The sequence below is a fragment of the Gossypium hirsutum genome, chromosome A02, assembly GCF_007990345.1.
Source record: "Gossypium hirsutum isolate 1008001.06 chromosome A02, Gossypium_hirsutum_v2.1, whole genome shotgun sequence".
NCBI classification, from domain to species: domain Eukaryota; kingdom Viridiplantae; phylum Streptophyta; class Magnoliopsida; order Malvales; family Malvaceae; genus Gossypium; species Gossypium hirsutum.
In genome coordinates, this window is record NC_053425.1 from 20,101,830 (window position 1) to 20,126,182 (window position 24,353).

The 24,353-nt window shown below is 35.1% G+C and overlaps 1 non-coding gene across 1 annotated transcript; it reads left to right on the forward strand.

Moving 5' to 3' along the window:
• Nucleotides 1-21,133: 21,133 nt before the first annotated feature.
• On the forward strand, nt 21,134-21,240 carry LOC121217173 (small nucleolar RNA R71). Its single transcript, XR_005913337.1, has one exon. It is a non-coding gene; the product is annotated as a small nucleolar RNA R71 (small nucleolar RNA).
• Nucleotides 21,241-24,353: the final 3,113 nt, after the last annotated feature.

The following is a 24,353-nucleotide window of genomic DNA, read 5'->3' on the forward strand; positions in this document are numbered from 1 at the left end:
TAAGTGATAATTGATTTATGGAAATATGAAATGATGATATTGTACATGAAATTTATTCGATGAGTATGTAAATCTTTGATTATAGACTTGTACACCTAGAGTGTACTAATCGTGACATTGATATTCCGAGTAATATGAGTAAAATTCAGACATTAAATAATCTGAATGAACTATTATGAAATTTTACTTGTAATATAAATAGATGATTTATACATGTTAAATGAATACATGTTGTGAAAACCATATGTGCATGGAAACTTGATTGTTGTTGAGCCCATTTATGTTTGATGATATTATGGAATATGTGACTAACAAAGGCAATGAGGATATGTTAGGGCTTGAGGTCAAATTGATTGAATATGCCTTATATAGTTACCTCAAAATAGAATGAATGGTAAGTTAAGTAACATGTTATATGAACTTCCTAAGCATTTTATGCTTACTTAGTTTTATTTCCCTGTTTTATAGTAAATCAGAAGCTCGTTAGGTTGGAAGCTTGGCAGAGATCACTCACACTATCCATCGGCCCATATCGGTACAATATGGTAAATCAATTATGGTTGTAATGGCATGTATAGGATATATTGGCCATATTGGTATGTAAATGTAAATGATGCTTGTAATCTAGCCATTGGAATGACTAATAATGGTTTGTTTTGATATATTTGTAATGTCATACTATGGTAGCTACATATTTGTAAAGTAGATGACCAAATTATGTCTAACATATGGACTAAACTAAGGCAAGATTATGAACATGTATGCCATGATGAATGATTGAATTTGCTTGAATTTGAATGCTTGAATGGTTAGTATTTGGATGTCTGATTTAGATGCAGGTCATAGGTGTGATTTTGGGTGACAAATGAAGCTAGGAATGGCTTTATTTTGTCCACATGGGCAGACACACGGGCGTGTGTCTAGACCGTGTGTGACACATAGTCGGGTACATGGGCTTGTAGTTAGGTCGTGTGTCCCTTGCACCTTGAATTCGAGAAAATAGAATGCCCAGAATTGAGCACACGGGCAAAGATACGGGCATATGTCTCAGTTGTGTGTGCTACACGGCCCAAAACACGGGCATGTGTCCTGGCTGTGTGAAACCTGCACCTAATTTCAAAAAAAATTAATTAACCATACGGCCTAGCACATGAGTATGTGGCATGGTCGTGTGCGCAAGTCAGAGAGTTACACGGGGTCGAACACGGCCTGCAGTATGGGCGTGTCCCTTGGACCACATGGGCATGTGAGCCCTACACCTTGGAAAAACTTAGAAATTTCACGAAAAATTCTCAGAGTTTCTGATTAAGTCCTGACTTGATTCTAATGCTCGTTGTGGTCGTCGAGGGTCCATTTAAGGGACAATATGAATAATCTCGGTTAATGAACAGAAATTTTTCAGGAATTATCTAAAAATTTTCTGAAAGTTTCGGTAATGCTCCGTAACCCTATTCTGACGACGAATACGGGTTAGGGGTGTTACACCACTGTACAACGACTTCCCCCACCTGCTCCTCAACTGGTTCCTAAGGTACCACAGGGTGCTGAACCTGTTAGAACTGGTAAGCCTCCGATAGATAAATTTTGCAAGTATGGGGCCAGAGAATTTAGAGTTACCACAGATGATGATCCAGAAAGGGCTGAGTTTTGGCTAGAAAATACTATCCAGGTTTTTGATGAATTATCCTGTACACCTGCCGAATGTCTAAAATGTGCAGTATCTCTACTGAAGGATACAACTTATCATTGATGGAATACCATAACTTCAGTTGTACCGAAAGAGAACATTACATGGGAATTCTTCTAGGCTGAATTTAGAAAGAAATATGTTAGTCAGAGATTTTTGGATCAGAAAAAGAAAGAATTTTTAAAACTCAAGCAAGGGAACATGACTGTATCCGAATATAAACGAGAATTTGTTTGGCTGAGTAAATATGGCAGAGAATGGGTTCTAACCGAAGCTGAGATGTGTAAACGCTTTGAAGAGGGTGTAAATGAAGATATCATGTTATTGATCGAAATTCTAGAAATAAGAGAATTTGCGGTGTTAGCCGATCGATCACACAAAGATAAGGAATTGAGTAAAGAAGAAAAACAGGCTGAAAAAGGAGGCACGAGTTTCTAGAAAAAGAACTATAAGTAAAGTCACAATCATTTTTTTCTAAGAAATTAAAGAAGTATTATGATCGGGTGACCATCGCTAAAGAAAATTTTGGATGAGAGCAGGGCTCTCAACGTTCTAACCCGAGGTCTTCATCTCCATCTGTGACTAGTTTGGGTAGTGTTGGTAATCCCAAACCGAAATGTAAACATTGTAACAAATTTCATCATGGGGAATGTCAGTCTAGAAGTGGAGCTTGTTTTAGATGTGGTTCACTTGACCATTTTCTCCAAGATTGTCCAGAAAGAGTTGAAAAAGAGATAGAACCAGCTCCAAAGCCTAGTAATCCTGTCTCGAGAGGCAAACCACCTTGTCATCCCGGCAATGTTGGTGGTAGTTGAGGTACTACAAAGGATACAATAGTTAGATCTAAGGCACGAGAACCTACAAGGACATATGCTATTAGTGCAAGAGAATATGCCTCTGCACCAGACATCATTACTGGTACAATTTCTCTACTTGATACTGATATTACTGCATTGATTGATCCTGGTTCCACACATTCATACATATGCACGAACTTAGTGATTGTTAAAAATTTGCTTGTTGAATTCACTGAATTTGTGGTCAAATTTTCAAACCCTGGGCCATTTTGTTATGGTGGATAAAGTTTGTAAGAACTGTTCGTTGATGGTAAAAGGTTATTGCTTTCCAGCTAACTTGATGTTGTTACCATTTGATGAATTTGATGTGATCTTGGGAATGGATTGGTTAACCCAATATGATGCAATAGTGAATTGCAAATAGAAATATATTGTATTGAAATTTAAAAGTGGTGAATTACTTCATGTTGAATCTGATAAACTGGATGGAATGCCTGATGTGATTTCAGCAATATTAGCACAAAAATATGTTAGAAAGGGTTATGATGCTTATCTTGCATATGTGTTGGATACTAAAGCATCTGAGTCAAAGATTCAGCTAGTGCCGGTTGTATGTGAATTTTCTGATGTATTCCTAGAAGAATTACCTGGTTTACCACCAGATAGAGAACTGGAATTCCCTATAGAACTTGTTCCGAGAACAACACCTATATCCATATCACCTTATATAATGGCTCCTACTAAATTAAAAGAGCTGAAAGTACAGTTGCAGGGGTTGATTTGACAGAGGTTTTGCTTGACCTAGTTTCTCACCTTGGGGTGCTTCGGTTCTGTTTGTAATGAAGAAAGAAGGATCGTTGAGGCTGTGCATTGATTATAGACAGCTCAACAAAGTTACAATAAAGAACAAGTACCCATTGCCTCGAATTGATGACTTGTTTGACCAATTAAAATGTGCCACTATATTTTCAAAGATTGATCTTCATTCTGGTTACTATCAACTACCGATAAAAGATTCAGATGTGCCAAAGATAACTTTTAGAACCCGGTATGGACACTATGAGTTTCTTGTGATGCCATTCGGTTTGACAAATGCACCTGTAGTGTTTATGGATCTGATGAACATAATTTTCAGTCCATATTCAGACAGGTTTGTGGTGGTATTTATAGATGATATTTTGGTTTACTCCCGAGATGAGAATGAACATGCAGAACATTTGAGAATAGTGTTGCAAACTCTAGGAGAGAAACAATTGTATGCCAAATTTAGTAAATGTGAATTTTGGCTATGGGCAGTTAGTTTCCTTTGGTATATTGTATCTGCTGAAGGCGTCAGAGTAGACCCGAATAAAATTTCAACCATTGTTAACTGGAAGCCACTGAAGAATGTGTCTGAAGTCCGAAGTTTTCTGGGACTAGCTGGTTATTATTAGAGATTTGAAAAAAAATTTCAATGATAGCTTCTCCGATGACTCATTTGCTATAGAAAGATGTAAACTTTGAGTGGACTGACAAAAGCCAGCAAGTTTTAATAGATTAAAAGCTTTATTGACGAAAGCACCAGTGTTGGTCCAGCCAGAATTAGGTAAGGAATTTATAATTTACAGTGATGCATCATTGAATGGTTTAGGCTGCATTTTGATGCAGAAAGGTAAAGAGGTAGCTTATGCTTCACGACAACTAAAGCAACATGAAAAGTACTACCCGACACATGATCTTGAATTGGCAACCAAGTGTTTGCATTGAAAATCTAGCGGCATTACTTGTTTAGTGAAAAATTTCATATATTCACTGATCATAAAAGTCTGAAATATTTGATGTCACAGAAAGATTTGAATTTGAGACACCACAGATAGCTTGAATTACTGAAATATTATGATCTTGTTATTGACTACCATCCGGGAAAAGCCAATGTGCTGCAGATGCCCTGAGCAGAAAATCCCTATATACTTTGCGAGCAATGAATACTCGATTGTCATTATCTGATGATGGTTCAATCATAGCCGAGTAAAAAGCTAACCAATGTTTTTACAGCAAATCTCTGAAGCTTAGAAAATTGATAGTAAGTTGTAAGCAAAATGAATACAAAGTGAATCGACTCCTAACTCAGAATTTTAGATCGGGACTGATGGTTGTTTGTTATTTAGAGGTAGAGAATGTGTACTAAAAAACTCAAAACAAGTACAGAAGATTTTGACGGAAGCTCATGGCAGTAACATGTCTATACATCCTGGTAGTAATAATATGTATAATGATCTGAAAAAGATATACTGGTGGCTAGAAATGAAATGAGACATTTCTGAGTTTGTAACTAAGTGTTTGATATATCAGCAAGTAAAAGCTAAACATCAGTTGCCTTCTGGATTATTACAGCCAATTACAATACCTGGACCTCTTCACACGAGCAAAAGGAGAGCAAAAGGAACGAGAAACGGGCCAAAAACGGAGAAAATAGGCCAAAGTTCAAAATTAACACGGCCTGGACCTCCTCACACGAGCAAACCACACGGCCGTGTCAATTTGGCAGGCTCGAGCACAGCCTGAAGTAATCGCACATGGGCGTGTCACACGGGCGTGTCCCTACCGAGCCCAAGTTGAATCCAATCAGAAAAGGCTAATTTTGAGGGCTCTTAGGCATTCCAAAGCCTATAAATACACCTAGAGGAGGAAGAAAAGGAGACACAGAATAGGGAGTAAGGAATTACTCCAAGGAAGCCGATTGATCCATCTCAGAAGTCAGATTCACCATCAAGACTGAAGATCTCTCCTCAATCTCCCCTTCAAGAGTTTTGGGTTTTCTTTATGTTTTGTATTCTTTATTATTCTGAGATGTTTTCTTATTTAGTTCTGAACTAAATCCCTTAAATACCTAAGGGGGATGAAACTTAAGACAAATCTTGTTATTATTTTATGAATTGTATGATAAATATTTAACTTGTTCTTAATTATGCGTTCTTAATTCTTGTTTTGGTATCCCGGGATACTGATTCAAGATAAGCTCTTATTCAGAGGAGGAATAGACCCTGTCTAAGAGTACATTTATCATAATTAAGCGGAGTTGATTGCACACCTAGACATAGGGTGACAAGATTTTGCCGGATTAGGGTGAAACCTAATAAGGGGATCTATAGATTGAGTTAATGCAACCCTAGGGTGTTAATTAGAGAAAGGTCTCAATTATTCAATCTAGGGATTAGACGTTATTAGTCTTGAATAGGGATAATAACATAACTTAGGGATCTCTACGGAACAAGTTAAGTGAATAAATCGTCCGATTCGGAGCCAAAATAACAAGTAAAGTTTAGGTAGATTTTTCCTTAGGTATTGTCTTAATTCAATCGATTTTCCCAAAAGCAATTTCGCAATTTCGCAATTCCTCAATTCCATTCTCTGTGAATTCTTAGTTTAGATATTAGTTAGCTAAAACAAAAACCTCTTTATTCTTAGGCTAGATAATAAAAAGACAGTCATTACTAGTACTTTTAGTTCCTTTGGGTCGATAATTCAGTCTTGCTAAAACTATACTACTGTTCGATAGGTACACTTGCCTACATCGCGATAATAGTTAGTTTCAAGAACAATTAATTATAAATATTTAAAACCTATCACGAAATGACGCTATCATATGTCTCTGAAATTGTCAGATTGCATGGAGTGCCTGTCTCTATTATTTCAGATAGAGGCCCTCCGTTACATCTCGATTCTGGAGCAAATTGCAAAATGCTCTTGGTACTCAGTTACATTTTAGTATTGCATTTCATCCCCAGATAGATGGTCAATCTGAATGGGTAATACAGATCTTTAAAGATATGCTTCGATGTTGTAAACTTGATTTTGAAGGTAACTAGGAAAAGTATTTGCCTTTGTTTGAATTTGCTTATAATAATAGTTATCAGTCTAGTATTAAAATGGCACCGTATGAAGCTTTGTATAGTTGCAAATGTAGAACTCCACTGTATTGGATAGAATTCAGTGAGAAAAAGTTACATAGAGTTAACTTAGTCTATGAAACCGAGGAAAAAGTGAAAGTAATTCGGGATAGTTTGAAAAAAGCCTCTGATCGTCAAAAGTCATATGCTGATCTTAAACGAAAAGAAATAGGATTTCAAGTTGGTGACAAGGTATCTTGAAAGTATCGCCTTGAAAAAAAGTTCTCCAGTTTGGTCGTAAGGGAAAACTGAGTCCATGGTCTATTGGACCATATGAGGTTACAGAAAGAATTGGATCGGTTGCATATCGACTAGCTTTACCACCAAATCTTGATTGGATTCATAATGTTTTTTATATGTCAATGCTACAGCGGTACCGATCCAATCCTTCACATGTTATTTCTTCGACAGATGTAGAGATTCAACCTAATATGACATATAGTGAAAAACTAATCAAAATCTTAGCTTGAAAAATAAGAGTTAAGAAATAAAAAGGTAGCTTTAGTAAAAGTTCTTTGGCAACGACACAGTATTGAAGAGGCTACTTGGGATCCGAAGGATACAATGAGGAAGCGATATCCGAATCTTTTTACTGGTAAGATTTTCAATAGACACGACTCTTGACATGGTATGAGAATTATGAGATGAAATGATAATGACTTGAAAGAATATTACATGATGAGCTCATCTATGTTTGCTTGATTATTATGAACATTTTGGTGACTAGCATGTCTGATTGAATGCATGTGTTTAAGCAATATTGCTAATTGATGGTAAACATGGTATTGTATTCTTAGACTTAATAAACGGGATCAGTAAGTTTATTTTATGTTATACGAGCTTACTAAGCATGTAATGCTTACTCCGTTTTATTTTTTCCTATTTTTTAGTGCTCGGAAGCTAGCGAAGGTTGGAAGATCATTGGCGCATCGTCACACTATCGACTATCTTATTTTGGGTATACATAGTAAAATCATTTTGGTATAATGGCATGTAGAAGACAACTTGGCCATTAGTGGCATGAAAATAATGTTTTGTAACCTAGCCATTGGAATGGCTAGTAATGACTTATTTTGACATGATTAAGTAGGTTATTATGATATATTCATATGTGATATGCTAAGTATATGTGATCAAATAAAATTAATGCCTAAGTTAATCCAAGGTAAGTTTATAAATACGTATGCATGTAATGGTATGCCATGATGAATGCTCGGAATGGTTGGTATTGGATGTTTATTTCAAGTGTAGGTCATGGGTGAAATTTTGGGTGAGAAATGAAGCTAGAAATGGCTTCATTTTGTCCACACGGGCAGACACACGAGCGTGTGTCAAGACCGTGTGTGACACACAACCTGGTAACATAGGCATGTGGTTAGGCCATGTGTCCCCTGCACCTTAATTTTGAGAAGCAAAATGCTTAGAATTGAGTACATAGGTAGAGAAGGGGCGTGTGTCTCAGCTGTGTGTGCTACACGGCCTAAAACACTGGCGTGTGTCTTGGCCGTGTGAAACCTGTGCCTAATTTTGAATTGAATTATTTAACCACACGGCCTAGCACAATGGCATGTGGGATGGCCATGTGCACAAGTTAGAGAGTTACACGGGGTAGAACACGACCTCCAGCACAGGCGTGTCCCATGGTCACACGAGCATGTCTATTGGACCACATGGGCGTGTGAGCCCTACACCTTGGAAAATTTTTGAAAAGTCGATAAAAATTCTTAGAGTTTTCGATTAAGTCCTGACTTGATTCTAACGCTCGTATTGGGCCTTGAGGGTCCAATTAAGGGACATTCTGGATGATCTCGATTAATGAATAGTAATTTGCATAAATTATTTAAAAATTGTTCTAAAGTTCTAATAATGCTCTGTAACCCTGTTCTAGCGACAGATACGGGTTAAGGGTGTTACAATAAGAAGGTTGAATTGTTTCCAATTAGTGGTGGCTGTAAAAGACCATCTTGCTTAGGCAATAGAACTTTGAGAAGGATGAGAAATTTCGAGGACGAAATTTCCTAAGTGGGGGAGAGTTGTACCATCCCGCCTGACAAAGCCTTAGTATTCAGGTGTTGTTTTAGAAGTAAGAATTTTGGAATGAGTTCTAAACAAGTGAAGTGATGGATTTGTTTAAGAAACAGAAGATCACGAGTACGCTAATGGACAAAATCCTAAAAGTTTGAAATATATTCCACAAGAATAAGGCTTAAGAGGATAGTTTTAAGTTGTGCAATGTTAGGATTGGATTAAGTAAAAGTTGCTTTCTGAGCGTGTTAGTAACACCTTAGTCTAGGGTATTATGGAGGATCGAAACGCATGGCTAATTTAAGTACTACTATTCAAAAGATAATGGTAAGAGTGTATAACTCTTTAAATTAGACGCATAATTATATAGAAAAATGACAAGCGAAGAAGTGTTCGCCCAAAAAGGCCTATTTTGGGGTATAGAACAGGTGAACCAAGAATGTTCAGTTTATACGGCCCTCTGTAATAGGAACAATTAAGGAACCATAGGGAGGAATATTTTACTAATAGTAGTAGTCACCCAAATGCATTTTTGGCATATAGAATAGGTAGACTCTGATATGCAAATAAGTAGACAAGGATTCCTAGTTAGAGTAGGATGATAACCAAAACGAAAGTGATGGTTACCTAAAAATGATGGTTATGAGGTATGAGGCCATGTTAGAAGGCGCAATACCTCCAGTGACCAATTTGGTCTCGTACTAGTTGATTTTTGGGGAAAGCTAGTTGGGAACTGACCAAACGTGAACTAAAAGATTCAAAAGCTGAATGAGAAACAAGTAAGTTCCCTAGATGTGGCATATTTTGATAATGTAATAGCCCATTTTTTAGTGAAATGGGAACAGTAGTTTCGGGACAACAAATCTGACCCAAAATATATTTTATTTTTATTTTATCATATGGCCCGTAATATGTTAGAAATGATGTGTGAAAATTTCGATGTGAAAATTTTATCGACTAAGTGTGTAATTACGAAAAGGACTAAATCGCATAAAATGCGAAAGTTGAATTCTAGTAGCTATAAGGATCAAATAGCTATGGAATTCAAAACTTAAGGTCCTTATGTGGTAATTAGACTATTAATAGAAGTATATAGATTTTTATGGTGACTCATCCATGGAATTATAGAAAAAGGGCAAGGACTAAATTGGAAATAGAAAAATATTAATTAATTAAAAGTTGAAAAGAATTTTATCATCTTATTTTGTCATCTTCAACCTTAAAAAAAACATAGAAACCCTAGGAGAGAGGAAAGAAGCTTTCAAGGACTAATTGGGTAAGTTTCCTTGGCCCAGTTTTAGTAATTTTAGTATTTTTGAAACCAGGATATATTAATCTCTTTATTTGAGGGATTAATTTGAAAAATTATCAAGGTATGAAAATGGTTCATGGATGTATTATGCTGGAAATTAGAAATTTATGGTAGAAAATGAAAGATTATTGATAGATAAACAACTTTTACAAATTAATTTTTGATGAAAACATGATTTAGGGACTAAAATGAAAAGTTGTAAAATTTGATGAAAAATTTTGAAATTTTATGAATACATGTGCTAGAAAATTTTTAATGTGGCTTTGGTTAGAATTGGAATAGGGAATAATTTGTACAAGTTTCATTTTTCTGGCCTAGGGACAAAATCAGAATTTTTGGAAAAGTTAGGGGAAAAATGTTAATCTTGCCTAGGACGTTAATTGAGTCCCTCTAAGTATAAAATGTATGAAATTAACTATTAAATTCATTTATATAGATCCAGACAATACTAATTCGAGGTTGGATCGAGGAAAAGAAAAGATTTCAGATTAGTAGTCTTTTACGCAAACAAGTGTCGAGGTAAGTTCGTGTAATTTAATCGGACATGTAATTATGTTAATTAATTGTTGTGTTGCATGAAATGTGATTTATGTTGATGTGCTTCACTTGTATGCTATGGTTAAAAATGAAAATAAGCTTGAAATGGTGATAAAGTGTTAGTCCCGATTAGATGTTAAACTTCGATGATTGTGTGCGCTTTCCCGAAACAAGTAGGGTCCTGCATTTGTTGTGGACGGGAATCAACTCAGACGAGTAATCCCAATAACCTTGTTATAAAAAGGATTTAGCCTGGACAGGTAATCTAGATATAATACCTCTCGAACATATGTTATGGTTAGGGTTTAGCCTAGACTGGTAACCCTAATTGAGCTCTTATGAGCATATGCTATATAAAGGATTTAGCCTGGACTGGTAATCCTGTTATATTGCATGTGGCTCGTGACTGTGTTCCTTGGTTAAGTACTCTAAGGAGTAATCTTGATAAGAATTGACAAATTAATGAAACGTACACCTTGAGTGTACTATTTGAGCCTTCATCAGAATTTCAACGATTCAACAGACATATAACTCTTGACATGGCACAAGAACTTTGAGATGAATTGATAATGTCTTGAAAGAATATTGCTTGATGAGCTCATCTATGTTACTTGATTTATACGAATAGTTTGGTGACTAACATGTTTGATGGAATGTATATGATTAGACCATTTAGCCAAATGGATAGAAACATAACCTTGTATGCCTAGATTTTAATAAACAAGATTGGTAAGTTTAGTGTAACGCTCGGGTTTGTGCAAGTGTACACAGTCGTTATCAAGTAATAAGTAAGTATCGAGTTATGGTCTCCATAGGGATTGTATTTGTTCTGAGTCAATTAATTTGTAAAATTATATTAACAATTTGATCAATAAAAATAATATAATTGAGAAGTGATGATTAAAATATATTAAACTAAATGCAATGATCCCTGATGTGATTTATCCTAACATGCAACTATATGAATGAAATAGAATTTAGCAGAATTAATAAGCAACAATTATAACATAAATAAGTTAGGAAAATTACTTTAATTAAACTCAAATTATTATCAACATGCTTCTCAATATTTGGAAAAACATTCCATGGCAACTCGATCTTTCATGAGTTTGGAAACCACATTAGGTCCTTTCCGAATCCTATACTTAGTAAATATGCATTTTATTGATACAGTTTAAAAACTATGCTGATAACAGAGCCTGGTTAGGATTGTTATGTAACCTACAATTTAATCGGGTTAGGATCTAAATTGAGCATGCACATTTCAATTATGTGTCCATTAGCTGTCGTCTGGTTAAGATCGCTCAGCTAATTCAGGTGCATTTCAATAATGTATGAATGAAATACAGACTTGATTTTAATTGAAAACATGATCGATTGAGGCACAAACATTATAAGCATGAATCAAAAAAATATTATTCAATCAAAATAATTATCCTAGCTTAAATAAAATTAAGCTATCATTGTTGTAAACAAGAATAGTGAACACATAGCAAACATTCTTGAATTAAATTAAAGAAAAGAAAGATTAAATCCAATTCATAGTGGCTGTCACCTAAGACTCTAACTGACGAGGGCTCCTTCGTTCCTTCGTTTCGCTACTTTGTTGATGGCTCTCTGAGGTGGCTAACCAAGGGCTCTTTAAGAGGCTAATTTGCTAAAAATCTTTATGCAAAGATGATGATAGGCATGAGGGCTAAGAGAGTTGAAAGAAGAGAGAATGTTGAATGGGTGAGGGATGATTGAGGGATGAGGAATGATTAGAAAAGTGAGAAATGGGGTCTTATTTATAGGTGAGGCAAAGGAGCTAGTTTGCTAAAAATAAGAGTGTCCATCTTTTGTAAATTCATCCAAGGGTGGCCGGGCATGATTTTTGGAAATGTGGCTGATTTTTGCTTTATTTAGTGCCACAACATCACTAGGATATGGACCCGGTCAATTGCAAATCTCCGGGAAAATCTACGATTTCTTCAACTCTTCAAAGACCTTCTGTAATTAAACAAAAATTTGATATATGAAAATCCACATGTAGCTGAATTTTTGGTTGATTTGGTCCTCTATTTGGATGGTTTTGTAATCAACATAAAGCTCTCAGACCTGTCCAACAATAGTAGATAATTTAGAGGACCAAAGAATGTAATTTAACCACTTTAATTAATCAATTTACTTAATTAATTAAAACTTAATTTATTAATGAAACATATTAAAATAAATTATTAAATATAACTTTATATTTTATTATTTAATTTAATCATGTGTGGCCCACTTTATAGCTTGAAAATATAATATGCTCAAATTAATATAAAAGAAGCCATTTTCTGCATGAAAACTATATAATAAAGCATAAAATCACATTTTAATAATTTCTATGTCCCAATTTCATATTTTCATATATTTCATTAATTTATTAAGCAATTACTTGGTTTTAACAACAAATTTAAGTAAAAAGATGACGAATTATATAGGAAAAATCCTATATAATTTTCAGTTTACACTCCCCCAAATTTAAATCATTTCCCATCCTGAGTAATGTTCATGCACAGCACAAGGTTTCGCTAAAGCAAAATTGCTAAAAGTGTAAGCAGGATCAATCCTTAACCCATAATCATGTATTAATAAATTCATACTCATAGATCTTCTTTATTAACAAGCAAATCATATGCAAAAATTTTGAAAATTTTATACTAAGTTTCAAGATATGCCAACATGAATCATAGTATGTATATATGTCACAACCATAGACAATATTCTTCATTCAATATAATTTCTCCTCAATCAAGCAAAACAATCATAAGGCTTATTTATGATCTTTGTATGTTGAACTTAAAATTCCCTCTCCACTAATGTAGGCGACATAATCATCAAATCAATAGGTCTTATATAAGGTTGTAATGGGGCTCGGTTAAAGGTAGAGATTTTAAGAGATGAGACATTTCGGTTTCAAAATCTTAACCTTTAATTTTGTTTGGATTTTTTTGAAATACAGCCTTTTTCTTTAATTGAACCTTTGGAATACCCCCAAACTTATTTTGAACTCATGCTCAAACATTTTTCTTTGTGGAAACTGAGCAAACTTTTCTTCTCTCTTTTTTTTTCTTTTTTTTCTTTTTTTAAGCATGAACATGTACATCCTTTGAAAATTTCCTCAAATGTCATTTACCAAGACAACTTTAGTTAAGACGGGTGCACAAAATTAGGATAACTTCAAAAGATGGAGATATGGCTTGTAATGTAGGTCCATTGCAATAAACAGGCCTTTTAAGCTTAAAATTATAGTTTCAATGGTCTAATATCATAAGGTAGGCTTGAAAAGACTCAAACGATCCAAAGAAATAGTGCCTATATCATTTTAGATTTTTATGTCTCCTAGGATTTCGCCTCAAGAAAGTTATTAAGTCAATTCTAAAGATATAAACCTTTATGCATGTCTAATCTCAAAAGAAACTAAGTTTTCATGTAAAACATTACCTAAGACTAAGATCATACAACCATTCTGTTCTTCATGATAACATACAGTCACTCAGATAAAATCATCATTCATGCTCGCATACAAGCTATCTCATTAACAAAGAATTTCTCTAAATATTCATTTATTAAAACATACTCATGAAATAAATGATTGAAACATACTTGAAAATTTTTAAAAAATTTTGAGCAATTATTTGCCTTACCCCCCTTTAAAAAGAAAGCAATGTCCTCATTGGAAGAACAAAGTAATGAATGAAAACTAAACACCAGGTAGGGTTAAAAGGAAAGAGAGGTGAGTCATTACGACTGCTTAAATACCAAGTATTTCCTCATAATCCAATCCTAGACATGTTCATTCCCATTACCACATCACTTAGTCGTTTTCTTTTTAAAGAAGCATTTATTCATGCTTGCTATGTTTTATTTTGCAGAAATTAAATCCTAGTTACAAAAGAAACAAATTCCTAAAGACCTAAAATAAATAAATAAAAAGACAAGAATCCCCCCTTTTGTTTTTCTGACTCATTCCCCTTGTCTTCTTTAGCTTCTTCTCCGCTTGTATAATCAGTATCTTCCATCCATGTCTAAAAGATAGCTTCTGGGAACTCAGGAACAAAAGTGTTAGAGATATTCTTAAAAGTATTTTGAATCGAATCATCTCTACTTTTTGCATATTTCCAGTAAGTTTGTTGTTGATTGTGCATGAACTTGTACATATCTATCAACATTGACAACTCTGATTTCCTTGAAGTACTTGGAAAAGTTGGCATGGGAGTTGCATATTTAGGTTCAACACTTAGCTTGACTGGTTCTTCTTCTGGCTCAACCCTTGGTTTAGGGTTTTCAGATCCTTCAACTGGTTTAGGACTGTTTGGTTCCTTATCAGATTCTTCTTCTTCAGTGGTTGTAATTGATTCAGTTTCAGTTTCATTTGTTGACTCCTCAGCATCTGGCTCAGTTGGTTCTTCTTGCTCACTTTGATTCAGCTCATGCACTTGCTCTACTAACCTTTCAAGATCATGACTTGTCATGCATCCTTGGACATATTGCCCCTTCAAATTCGTTTGTGTTTTAACACGGGCCTTTAAGCAAAGTGAAGTGATTAATGATGGGAAATAAACACTTCCTATCTTCTTTTTTAGCATAGTCATAAATCCCCTGGAGAATAATTTTCTCAACATTAATGGACTTTTCTGTTAAGATTGCATATAACAAGAGCATTTGTTCCATCGAGATGGTGGAACTATGTGAGATAGGCATAAAACTATAGCGAACAAAATAAAACCATACCTTTGCTACTAGTTTTAGGTATTCCCTTCGACAAGAATGGCTTCCATACTTTCTTATAGTCCATTGGGATCCCGGATTTGTCACAACATCAAGTACTTGTTGAAGAAAATCCCAATTTATGTTGTTCATCATAGGGTAGTACTCATCTTCTTCAACATCTGGTAAGTTAAACAAAACATTGATGGACTTAGCAGTAAGAGGTAGCTTTTTCTTCTGAACGATAACCTCAGTAGCATCTTGTGTGGTCAAACTTGCATAGAACTCTAGAACTAGTTCATCGAGAAGCGAACAAGCATCATAAAATCGCTCCCACTTGAGAGCATTGATTGTCTTTCTAATTGGCACAGGGACAACCATCAAATCATTACTCTTCAAGTTAAAACCTTTTTCCAGCATTATAGGTTGATGCTTGAAAATTGAATCAAATCTCTCTTTCACTTATTCATCAATCATAATCGGGTTCTTAGGAGTAGTCTTCGACAACCTAGTTCCTTTCCGAGACATGGTATTTTCTCGAAAATTTCACAAAGTTATGCTTACAGGGGAAGAAGAGAAATCGGCAAGTGGATAGGATCTGCTTCGGTGAACCTTGCAATGGTGAAGAGGTTGTAGCGGTGAAGGCAGCGTGCGACAACAATGATGGTGCGCGACAGCGGTAGCGGCTACGTATGGCAGCAACGTTGATGCTCTGGCGATCTCTTTGCGGTGATTATAGGAGATTTCAACAAAAAGGGAGGAGAACTAGGGTTTCTTTTGGGATTTGAGGTTGATGGCACAGGAGAAAAGTTTAAAGATTTTTGGGGTTTAAGCAAATATCTTTGAGGGATATGAAAAATAGTAGAACGAAGAGGGGTTTATATAGGGAAAAATTAGGGCAACATATAGCAAAAACTTAGCTACATTAAGGTTACTTGGGCGGCAAACAATGGAAGTTGCGGCAATAGGTGTGGAGTTTTCCCTCTTTTTGTTGTCTTGTGCCTCAAATTCAGAATGTATCTTACTAAAAAAAATGATTAGTACTTGGGTCAAATTTGACCCCCTTTATTAACATAAAAATTTAAAATTTAAACAAAACAAATGAAACTAAAAAATTTTAAATCTTAATTAGAAAATTTCTTCTCAATAAATTACATTAAATTAATTCCCAGGAAAGGTTGGAGTGGTCACAGTGGTCCCGCTTAAGTTTCAATCTCCTTAGGCAGAATTAATTAAATGTACTAAATTAAGAAAATAAATCCTAATTATTTATTTATTTACAAAACAAGTTTATGAAAAATCAAGGGTCTGTTAATTTGAACGAGGATTCAACTTGCTCAATGTCACCATCCTAATAATGTTTGAGACGTTGACCATTGACTTTAAATGTACCTCCGTAATTATCATATAATTCAACAGCTCCATAAGCATAAACTCGATAGATGGTATAAGATCCTTTCCATCGGAATTTCAGCCTCCAAGGAAATAACTTCAGCCTTGAATTAAAAAACAAAACCTTCTTACCTTATTTAAACTTGCGAGGTTGTATATGACTATCATGCCATCTTTTTCATCTTTCTTTATACATTTTGGCATTCTTATAGGAAAACAACCTCAACTCTTCCAACTCATCCAATTGTAACATCCTTCTCTCACTGGCTTGCTTAAGATCAAAATTCAACTTCTTCAAAGCCCAGTGAGCTCTATTCTCCAACTATAATGGCAAATGACATGTCTTTCCAAAAACCAACCGATAAGGAGTCATTCCTAATGGTGTCTTAAATGTTGTTCGATAGGCCCATAATGCATCATTGAGCCTTCAAGACCAATCTTTTCTGCTGAGAAGTACTACTTTTTCCAGGATACCTTTGATTTCACGATTCACTCTTTTAACTTGCCCATTGGACTAGGGCTGATAAGCCATAGCAATCTTGTGCTTCACATCATATTTTTCAAGCAACCACTTAAGCCACTTGTTCACAAAATGAGAACCTTCATCACTAATAATAGCTCTTGGTGTCCCAAATCGTGTAAACACATGCTTATGTAGGAATTGCATGACTACCTTAGCATCATTTGTAGGGTATGTTTAGCTTCAACCCACTTGGATACATAGTCCACAGCAACTAAGATGTATTTGTTCCCATACGAAGAAGGAAACGGGCCTAAAAATTCAATGCCCCATATGTCGAATAATTCAATCTCCAAAATATTAGTTAAGGGTATTTCACTCCTCCTTGATATGTTTCCGCTCCTTTGGCATCTATCACAGTTCTTCACATAGGCATAAGCATCTTTAAATAGTGTAGGCCAAAAGAAACTTGCTTGCAAAACCTTTGTTACAGTATGTGACAACCAAAGTGTCCCCCACTTGGAGATGAATGGAAATGATATAAGATCTCAACAATCTCACTTTTAGCTACACACTTTCTGATTATATTATCTGTACACTATCTAAACAAGAACGGGTCCTCCCAAAAATAATACCGACTATCATGAAGGAATTTCTTCCCTTGTTGGTATGTCATTTCTTGAGAAATTATTCGACATGAAAGATAATTGGAAAAATTAGCAAACCAATGTGTTTCATGAATTCGACTCACCTCAAATAAGTGCTCATCTGGGAAATTCTTGTTGATAGGCACATGTGATCGAGTTACGTCATCTTGCTCCAACCTCGACAGATGATCAGCTACTTTATTTTCAACACATTTTCTATCTTGGATCTTAAGGTCAAATTCTTGGAGTAAAAGTATCCAACGAATTAGCCTCGATTTTGTATCATTCTTCGTGAGCAAGTATTTAATGGTCGCATGGTCAGTAAATATTATAACTTTGGTACCTATAAGATATGAGCGGACTTTGTCAAAAGCAAAAACTATAGCACATAGTTCATTTTCAGTTACCGTATAATTGAGTTTGGCTCCCATCAAGGTTCTACTTGCATACTAAATGGGGTGGAACACTTTATTTTTTCTTTGACCCATCACAGCTCCAACAGCATAATCACTTGCATCGCACATCAACTCAAAATGTGTGCTACAGTCAGGTGTAATGATTATTGGGGCTGAGATTAACCCTTTTTTCAGCTCTTCAAAAGCTTCTAAACATGCTTTTTGTTAAAATCAAACACTGCATCTTTATCTAATAACAAACATAATGGTTTAGAAATTTTTGAAATTTTTTAATAAACCTGCGGTAAAAACCGACATGGCTTAAGAAACTTCTGACTCCTTTCACATTTATTGGGGCCGGTAATCTTTCAATTACATCCACCATTGCTTTGTCAACATCAATTCCTTTCTTTGAAATTGTATGCCCTAAGACAATCCCTTCTTTAACCATAAAATGGAACTTCTCCCAGTTAAGGACAAGATTCATCTCTTTGCATCTCTTCAGTACCTTAGCCAAATTACTCAAACAAATATCATAAGTGTTACCAAAAATAGAAAAATCATCCATGAAAACCTCAACAAAGTTTTCAACCATATCAGTGAAAATTGCCATCATGCATCGTTGTAATGTTGCAGGTGCATTGTATAAACCAAAAGGCATTCGCCTAAAAGCAAACGTACCGTACAGACAAGTAAAGGTTGTTTTATGTTGGTCTTCCGAGGCTACAACTATTTGGTTATATCCCGAATAACCATCTAAAAAATAATAGAATTCATTACCTGCCAGTCGATCTAACATCTGATCCATAAAAGCCAACGAAAAATGGTCCTTCTGAGTGGCTTTATTTAGCTTTCTGTAGTTAACACAAATTCTCCAACCAGTAAAAGTTCTCGTTGGAATCAATTGGTTACGCTCATTCTCAACAATCGTAATTCCACTTTTCTTCAGCACACACTACATTGGACTTACCCACGAACTATCTGAAATAGGATAGATGATTCATGCATCTAACCATTAGATCACTTTTTTTCTCACAACTTCTTTCATAATAAGATTGAGCCTACTTTTCCCATCAATTTGAGCTTGTTCACCTTCCTCTAGAATAATTTTGTACATGCAAAATGAAGGGCTTATACCTCGTATATCAGCTGTGGTCCAACCAATTGCTTTCTTAAATTTCTTTAGAACAATAATTAGTTGCTCCTCTTGATCTTTTGTCAATTCTGCTGAAATAATCATAGGCAAAATGGAACATTCACTTAAATAAACATATTTCAAATGGGAAGGAAGTTCCTTTAGTTCGAGTGTAGGTGGTTCTTTGATTGAAATTTTGGGTTGCACAAATTCTCTAACTTCCAACTCCAACGGTTCAAACCATGTGGTTTGAATAAATTTTCTTGGATTGGCTTCCACCAGAACCATGTTTTCTTCACTTTCTTCATCCTCCAAAAGGTCAAACCCTAAGGCTTTCTCCAATGGATCTTCTTCAAAATTACTTTCTGTAGAAATCAAGGTTTCTAACTCTTCCATAACTGAACACTCTTCTGTCGGATCGGGAAATTTCATTGCTTTAAGAATGTTAAAAGTTGCTTGATCATCTTGAACTCGCATGGTGAGTTCGTATTTCTGCACATCAATTAACATTCTTCCTATGGCTAAGAAAAGTCTCCCAAGGATAATTGGCACTTCCTTATCTGGTTAAAAATCTAGAATAATGAAATCAACAGGAAAAATAAATTTATCAAATCTTACCAAAACATCATTGATCTTTCCTTCAGGGTATGCTAAAGATCGATCCACATGCTAGAGCGTCACAGTTATAGGTCTTACTTCTCCTATCCCTAGCGTCTTGAAAATAGACTTAGGTATCAAGTTGATACTTGCTCCTAAGTCACACAAAGCTTTACCACAATAAGACTCACCAATGTTACAGGGTATCGTAAAGCTTCTTGGATCCTTCAATTTTGGTGGCAGCTTGTTCTGTAGGAACGCACTGCACTCCTTTGTCAATGCAACAGTCTCATACTCACTTAGTCATTTCTTTTTAGATAGTACATCTTTCATAAACTTCACATAATTTGGCATTTGTTCTAAAGCCTCCACCAATGGAATATTGATGTGTAATTACTTCAAAAAATCCAAAAACTTCTTGAATTGCACCTTATGTTTTTGCTTGTGTTGCTGCAATCTTTGCGGATATGGAGGTGATGGAACTTTTGGTTGAACCGGACAACTCTTCTGAGTAGGTAAATCTGCATCCAAAGAAGATGTTTAAGTATTTGAATTCACTAAGTTAGGGTTTACCTTGTCAGTCTTTGCAATTTCTGATTCTTTTGGTGTAGGAATTTCAACAGCTGGTTGACATTCCTCCTTTTCTACAGGTTCGTCTTCGACATCAATCAATCGGGGTTCTGAAATTTTACCACTTTGCAATGCCACTACCTTGATATGTTCTTTACCCAAGTTTTTTGGATTTATAGTATTGCTCAGCAATGTTCCTTGCGGTCTCCTACAAAGCTTTGTAGCTAACTAACCCATTTGGTTTTCTAGATTTTTCAGTGTTGTTGCTTGGCTTTGGATCAAAGTGTCATTCTTTTCCATGTATGCTTTCAACAAGTTCTCCAAACTATTTGATGCCTCAGCTTGAGGTGGTTTTGGAGCTTGCTGATCAAACCCTTGAGATTGGTTGGGTCTATGCTGCATAAAGTTGTTGTTTGGTCCATTTCCTTAGTTGCTCCAAGAAACGTTGGGGTGATTACCCCATGAAGGATTATAGAAGTAGGACTAGGGTCCTTGTCCACTCCTATTTTGATGCTAGTTCCCCACATAGTACACTGACTCAGGATTCAATGGGCAATTCTTGAAAGAATGGTCTTCCCCACAGTACACATAGGAAACTACTTCAAACAGACTTAATGGCTGAGCTGTAAAATTATTAGCACTATTAGCGGTAAACTGCTTTAACATAGAGGAAATAAATGGTACCTGAGCTGATAACAAAGTGAGAGCATCAACTTCATGAAATCTAGCTATATGTCTTCCTGAAGCTGTTCGATTTGTTGGCCATTGATAGTTATTACTGGTGATCCTCTCGATGATCTTATAAGCCTTATTATAAGACTTAGACAAAATTATTCCATACGCAGAAGCATCTACCATCAGTCTTGTATGTGCATTGAGACCATTATAGAATGTCTCGAACGAGATACAATGAGGAATCCCATGATGAGGAAAATTACGAAGTAACTCCTTGAATCGCTCCCAAGCCTTATACAAAGACTCGTCATCCAATTTTTTGAAAGTTGTGATCTCATTCCTCAACTTAGCATTCTTGCTAGGCGGGAAATACTTTACCAAAAATTTCTTTGCTAATTCTTGCCATGTAGATATGGAACTTGGTGGCAATGAATTGAGCCATGCTCGTGCTCGATCTTGCAACGAGTATGGAAACAACTTCAACCTCAATGCGTCTTCAGTCATATCAACTATCTTGAATGAATTACTCACCTCCATAAACAATCGAAGGTGGAGATGTGGATCTTCCGTGGGCATACCACTAAATTGGCCCACCATTTATAGCATTTGAAACATCACTTATTTCAATTCGAATTGGGTTGCCTCAATATCTGGCCGTCTAATTCCTAGATTTAACTCATTGAAAAGTGGCACAGCATATTGTCTGATGCATCGATCCCTATTTTGTACATGATCGGCTTCATTACCTTGGTCTTGATTCTGATTTCCAAGGTCCATCTCGTTCTATCTCTGAGCTATTCATTCACGTCTTCTTTGTCTGAAAGTTCGCTCAATCTCAGGGTCTACTAGGAGTAAATCGATAATCTGATCTATGCTCATAAACACCTGAAAAGAAAATCACAAAATTAAAAAGAAAAGTTAGTAATGTTATAAATAACCAAATTGAAAATAAATAATTTCACAAACATTGACAATGGTAACAGTTGACAATCCCCGGCAACGATGCCAAAAACTTATAATGCTCGAGTTTGTGCAAGTGTACACAGTCGTTATCAAGTAATAAGTAAGTACCGAGTTATCATCTCCACATGGATTGTATTTGTGCTAAGTCAATTAATTTGTAAAATTATATTAACAATTTGATAAATAAAAACAATATAATTGAGAAGTGATGATTAAAATATATTAAACTAAATGCAATGATCCCTGATGTGATTTATCCTAACATGCAACTATATGAATGAAATAGATTTTAGAAGAATTAATAAGCAACAATTATAACATAAATAAGCTAGGACAATTACTTTAATTAAACTCAAATTATTATCAACATGCTTATCAATATTCGAAAAAACATTCCATGGCAACTCGTTCTTTCATGTGTTTGTAAACCACATTAGGTCCTTTCGGAATCCTTTACTTAGTAAATACGCATTTTATTGATCCTTATTTACTAAGGGTTTCTTAGTATTCGTGCAAGGTAACAGGGAAGTCTTAGGTTTGAAATAGTTTAATCACACAAATCTAAAAACTATGCTAATAACAGAGCCTGGTTAGGGTTTGTTATGTAACCTACAATTTAATTGGGTTAGGATCTAAATTAAGCATGAACATTTCAATTATGTGTCTATTAGCCGTCGTCTGGTTAAGATCGCTCAGCTCAGTCAGGTGCATTTCAATCACGTATGAATGAAATACAGACTTGATTTTAATTGAAAACATGATCGATTGAGGCACAAACATTATAAGCATGAATTAAATAAATATTATCCAAACAAAATAATCATCCTAGCTTAAATAAAATTAAGCTATCATTGTTGTAAACAAGAATAGTGAACATAGAACAAACATTCTTGAATTAAATTAAAGAAAATAAAGATTAAACCCAATTCAAAGTGGCTGTCACCCAAGACTCTGACTGACGAGGGCTCCTTCGTTCCTTCGCTTCACTACTTTGTTGATGGCTCTCCGAGGTGGCCGACCAAGGGCTCTTTAAGAGGCTAATTTGCTAAAATATTTATGTAAAGATGATGATAGGCGTGAGGGCTAAGAGAGTTGAGAGAAGAGAGAATGATGAACGGGTGAGGGATGATTGAGGGATGATTAGAAAAGTGAGAAATGGGGTCTTATTTATAGGTGAGGCAAAGGAGCTAGTTTGCTAAAATAGGAGTGTCCATCTTTTGAAAATTTATCCAAGTGTGGCCGGCAATGATTTTTGGAAATGTGACTGATATTTGCTCGATTTAAGTGCCACAACATCATCAGGATCAGGACTCGATCAATTGCAAATCTCTAGGTAAATCTCCAATTTCTTCAACTTTTCTAGGACTTTCTGTAATTAAACCAAAATTTGATTTATGAACATCCGCATGCAGCTAAATTTTGGGTTGGTCCTCCATTTGGATGGTTTTGTAATCAACTTAAAGCTCTCAAACCTCTCCAGCAATAGTAGATAATTTAGAAGACCAAATAATGTAATTTAACCACTTTAATTAATTAATTTACTTAATTAATTAAACCTAATTTATTAATGAAACATATTAAAATAAATTATTAAATATAACTTTATCTTTTATTATTTAATTTAATCATGCATGACCCACTTTATAGCTTGAAAATATAATATGATCAAATTAATATAAAAGAAGCCATTTTCTGTATGAAAACTATATAACAAAGTATAAAATCACATTTTAATAATTTCTATGTCCCAATTTCATATTTTCATATATTTCATTAATTTATTAAGCAATTACTTGGTTTTAACAACAAATTTAAGTAAAATGGTGACGAATTATATAGGAAAAATCCTATATATTTTTTAGTTTACATTTAGTTTCTATTATACGAACTTGCTAAGTGTATAATGCTTACTCCTTTTATTTTTCCCCTGTTTTATAGTGCTCGGAAGCTCGTGAAGGTTGAAAGATTGTTGGACATTCCATATGTTGTAATGCATGTATAGGGAAATTTGGCCAATAGTGACTTGAAATGTTATTTTGTAACCTAGCCATTGGAATGGCTAGTGATGGTTCATTTTGGGTATGATTTAGTAAGCTATTATGATATATATATATACACACATGTGTTATGCTAAGTTCATCTGATCAAATGTTGTTAATGCCTAAGTATGCATGCAATGGTATGTCTTGATGAATGATGGAATTTCCAAATTTGAATGCTTGAAATGGTTGGAATTGCTTGAGTGTTTCATGTGCAGGTTAGTCCCGAATGGTTTCCAATGGATATTTTGGGCCTCGTAGGCCCATATTAAGGAGTTTAGACAAAGTTCATAAAGGTTTTTAATTTGACCGAGTCTTAAGGACATCGAAATGACTGTGTGCATATGATTAAGTGTGGTAACACCTCGTATCCCGTCCCGGCGTAGGGCTGAGGTGTGGAGTGTTACAACCGTCTTTAGACCCACAAGATCCAAATAAGATATATTAAGAAGAACCCTG